This window comes from Schistocerca nitens, chromosome 2, assembly GCF_023898315.1.
Source record: "Schistocerca nitens isolate TAMUIC-IGC-003100 chromosome 2, iqSchNite1.1, whole genome shotgun sequence".
In the NCBI taxonomy this organism is placed as follows: Eukaryota; Metazoa; Arthropoda; class Insecta; order Orthoptera; family Acrididae; genus Schistocerca; species Schistocerca nitens.
Window position 1 is genome coordinate 583281652 of NC_064615.1, and position 5067 is coordinate 583286718.

General features: G+C 38.9%; 1 non-coding gene across 1 annotated transcript; it reads right to left on the minus strand.

Moving 5' to 3' along the window:
• Positions 1-3098: 3098 nt before the first annotated feature.
• On the minus strand, positions 3099-3170 carry Trnaq-cug (transfer RNA glutamine (anticodon CUG)). The gene has a single exon. It is a non-coding gene; the product is annotated as a tRNA-Gln (tRNA).
• Between the last annotated feature and the right edge of the window lie 1897 nt (positions 3171-5067).

Genomic DNA, 5067 nt, shown 5'->3' on the forward strand with positions numbered 1-5067 from the left:
CACGTAAAAAATGTAGTTTCCAGAGTTACTGCAGCCATACTGGTTTTTATTCCCATTTGATTACAGAAACTGACATCGTCTTCCAGTCTCCAATAGATTCAGTATGTTGAATTTACCATTTAAGAACGATTAATTTGCTCCATAACATAAATTTTACCCAAATTGTACAGACCTACTAATTTCAATGGAAAGTAGTGTTATGTTGCACTTTGTACATCTTCTAATAGTATGCTTACGTATAAAGATTCCTGGATAAAAATTTCCTAGGAAGAAAATGTTATAAGCTTTTGTTCTAATTTAGCTCTATTTTTTATAGGAATTTTAAATCGTTAACGATAAAATACTTTGAAAGGATCAGTATTCATTGTTTATGAACAAAAACCCATTTTAACACCGATAAACACTTCAGAAGAGCTGGATGCCATTACTTGTGAAACACCTGGTTCTTTTGAAGGTATTAGACGATCATTAGCACGCAGTTGCCAGTTGTGCATTAATACAAACGGACGACATTTTCAGCAACAATATTTATCACACGGCTGTTTGAACACTTCTAGCGCCAAAATCTTCATGGGCCATTTTATGGTATAAAAAAGTGTTTCGTTCTATTTGCTCTAAACGCTCTAAAATTTTTTGTACGTAGTTTTTTTACAGCTTGTATAAAGAATTTGCCCGGCCGTGGGACTGTGGACCAACAGACCTGATTCTCAATACCATTTGAGGCAGCCTTAGACCAAGAATAACTGTAGGGCCACTCATGATGTAGCTACCGTCTGTATCCTGGTAGCAGTTTGTCCCATCTGTTATAACAGCCCAACCTCATTCACAGAAACCTGCACACAACGCTCCTCTCTTGCCTGTCGCCTGGTTGAGATTGACACTTAACTTCAAAATTCTATTGCCATTGTAACATGCTCCTAATTTCATCCTATAGGATTATACTGATCCATATTATCTAGTAGCACAAAACTTTTCTTCCTCTTATCTCCCCCCCCCCCCCCTTACGATATAATTTTAGTACTGTTCGTGAGTGCCAGCTGCACCTAACAAGGTTATAATACGAAAATTTTCTTCGATATAACAGTATCATTTTTAAAAATAGTTTAGTCAGCGGAAAAATAAAAGAGCTTAGTTATATTTATTATGCAAAAAATTCTTAACAATAAGTTTCTGCCTCTTTTCTAATTAAATATTTCTGAAAAAAAATTTTTAGCAATCACACAGGTGTGGGATTGTCAAGCGCTAAACCTAGGACCATTGGCCGGCCGTATAAACAGCGGCGATTCTAGCTCTGCCGTGCTCAGTAAACTCATTTGGCTCTACGTAGTCCGCGGAAAACTGAGTGTGCCGACGTTGAGGTTTTCCGAACTTTCACAAACGAGAGGATATTTTAATTAATTCCAAGGTTGATGGACCATTTGTATTTTCCCATTTCAATTTTTCCAGCTTTCTTTGTTTTTTATCCCTTAATGATAAGGAGGGTATAGGCAGGTATGTTACGATAACATTCGATGTGACGTCGAAATTGTGAGATCAAGGGCGATGTGTAATGCAATATACAACATACTACGGACAAGTATCATATTGGAGAGAAAGTTTTAGAGAAATTACAACTGTATTAGATTCTATTTCTATGAACGACTATCTGACTTGTTACACACTGTTGTCTGACATGCGGAGCTAGGATCGCATGATCAGTCTAGTAGCCAATTTATGAGGAACATTTTTTTTGTGTCAGTTTACTACCTGATTTCATGCGACTTCCTCACCTGTGCCAGCCTCATCGTTCATCCTGAGTAGCACTTACATCCAGTGCCCTTAATTATTTCAAATATTCTAGTTGTCTTGTCTTATTATTTTTATTTTCTAGGCTCCTTCATTTATTCAATATTTTACAAATATTCGATTCCTCTTCGATTTCAAGAAGAAACGACTTATTTCTTATTTTATACGTCCATTTAATTTTCAGTGTCCTACTGTAAAACAACATCCAAAACTATTCAGTTCTCTTCTTTTAGTGTTTTCTCATAGTCCATGATACTTCTCAAAAAATTTTTCCTCAAATTAAGGTTAGTGTTTGACAGTAGCAGACTTCTTTTACCGAGGAATGCCCTCCTTTCTTGTACCAATGTGCATCTTATATACTCTTTGCTTCGTCCGTCGTGCATGGTTTTGCTTCCAGGGTAGCAGAACTGCCTCACTCACTGGTGGTCAATGTTGATGTAAAATTTATAGGTAATCTCATTTCTGCTACTGCTCATTACTTTCATCTTTCTTTATTCTCAGCCCATAGCCTGTGCCCGGTACAGTTTTCATTCCATTCAACAGGTCCTAAAATTCGTCCTCATTTTCACAGAGAACAGCAAGATCGTCAGCGAATAGGAACTTTGATATTCTTTCAAACTGAATCTCGATCAAAATTACTGAATCTTCCTTTATTTCTGTCATTGCTTCTTCTATTACAGGTTGAACATCAGTGGAGAAGGACTGCATCCCTGCCTTACGCTCTTTTCTCACCTGAACACTTCTTTCTCTTCCATTCTTACTGCTGCCTCTTGGTCCTTTCGCGTACTGTATATTACCCGTGTCTCCCTACAGCTTGCACCTACTTTTTCGAGAATTTACTACATCCTGTATCATTTTATGTTGTCAAACACTATTTTTGAGCGCCAAATTCTTTGAAGTAATCATTTTTCGCGACTGTAATAAAAGTCTTTTATAGACCATATGCGTCTCGATTTATTTCAAACCATCTTCACTGGCCAATTTTTTTGCTTCCTATTTCACCCTAACACACTTCCACACGTAGGTGCTCCATTTTTTAGAAAATTGCTCTTCACTGATATCGGAGAGGTATACGTTTGCATGTTATGAACATGAACTTACACCTCATATTTCTGGTTTGATCTAGGAAAGTGTCTACGTTGTACCTTTCCTGTATTCGAACTAATCGTCACCTAACGGAAGTATCTCGGTTCAAAACCTTCTATTCAGTTTGAAGTACTTATTCTGCATGAAAGTGGTTGTGCACAATTACTCGCTGTGTTTTACGTGGTGCTGGCAGATAAGAGGAATCGTACCAACGTTACAAAAATGTTAGGTCCCACCGAGATTTGAACTCGGATCGCTGGATTCAGAGTCCAGAGTGCTAACCATTACACCATGGGACCGACAGACAGAGGTCTACTCCAAAATCTTTAAACCAATGTCAATTAATATACAACGATGCTATACGTGAATGCATGTTTTTCGCACATATAACATTGAAGAAAATATCGCTTAAGTAATAGAATTACCTTGAGCTTCTATCTCCTGCCGAATTTATAGAAGGTGACGACGTCGAAACTAGTAGAAACGTCGTCTCAGTAAAGCATCGGGACTCGACTGATAACTCAGAATTTCTTATTAGGGATTACACTGCTCCATTACTACACTGTGTGACCATAGTATACACTCACAAACTTGTTTTTAATTAATCGTAATTGTGAAGTATAATCTCAGAGGCTATAATATGAGAATAGTTATTTCTTCAGAAATGCCAAATGCCCTGCCAGCTTCGACCGCAAATCGTGCGATGGGAAGACTTCGTTCTCGTTATCAGAGATCTGTGGTACTTTGGATGAATCTGCAAGAACTACAGGACGGTGTTTGCAGAATCTTTCCAGACCTTATATCGAAAATCTGCTATGTATTAGAATCAAATTTCCACTTTGCAGCGGAGTGTGCACTGATATGAAACTTCCTGACAGATTAAAACTGTGTGCCGGACCGAGACTCGAACTCGGGACCTTTGCCTTTCGCGGGCAAGTGCTCTACCAACTGAGCTACCCAAGCACAACTCACAGCCAATCCTCACAGCTTTACTTCTGCCAGTAGCTCGTCTCCTACCTTCCAAACTTTACAGAAGCTCTCCTGCATACCATGCAGAACTAGCACTCCTGAAAGAATCAAATCAGAGTTTGGATGTCAGAAGAGTTGCTCTACTGAGAATACCATTTACAAGTTCACTAGCCAAATTTTACAAGCATTAAATAAAAAAACAGTGCTAGGTGGTATTTTCTTTGACATATATAAGGCATTTGACTGTTTGAATCGAAACAGATAAACTGACGTGGCGACCGTGAGAGGACTTCGATTAATTAGATTCCTGTATTTTCATATTTCCATATAAGAGTTTTGCTGCTGTAGCGATTTCCATCCAGGTTTTGAGTAGCCGCTCCCTCGCCAACGTCTGTAGAGGTTGCGGCTTACATAGGTTCTCTTTTTAAAGAATGAACGTGGCGATGGAGGTGGTAGAAATTAAAATGGCTGCTTGACTTCTGATTCCCAATTAACACGTACATTTGACCTTACCTGATAATCTTCTGCCATCTTGACCGTGATCAGCATCGGATCTCATCTTTTATAGCAGGGTTTTCTGATTATCAGTTAAAGGGTTGTAGGAGACACTAGGGGAATTCTACAGACCAGATGTGGACACATCCGGTAAAATCTTGCATTTATTTCCATAAATATACGCATGAAAATGTGAGGTAGCCTTTTACAATTAAAATATCGGATACTACACCAACAGGAATAGCACTGACCTGACACAGAAAACACCTTTCTATAGGACAAGACAAAGGGAACAGTTTGCAAATATAAACGATCGTTGTGTTAACTCTTCCAGACCCTGATTAGAGAGAGAGAGAGAGAGAGAGAGAGTATACACTGAGAGATAAATTGTAATATTATTATTCACGAGAAAGAATAAACCGAAGCACAGGCAGTCGCAGTATACAATAATATCACTTATTACTTAGCTTTGTCGTGCTACCGATCTATATGTAGACCGTTGGATTTCTGATGGTTCATGTCGAAATGATAGCGGTTGCATTACCTTTAACGCGGAGCAGTTCTGACAGAAGTTGTAAGACCCATGGCTGCTACTGGAACAGGATGCAAGTACGAACGTATACAAATGTGCTACTGAACTTCACTATCCTACCCAAGCTGTCAACTGCAAGCAACTGAGGATGAGAGGGCCTCTCGCGTCAGGTTTGTTTCCGAGAGCATCGCAAAGCCTGC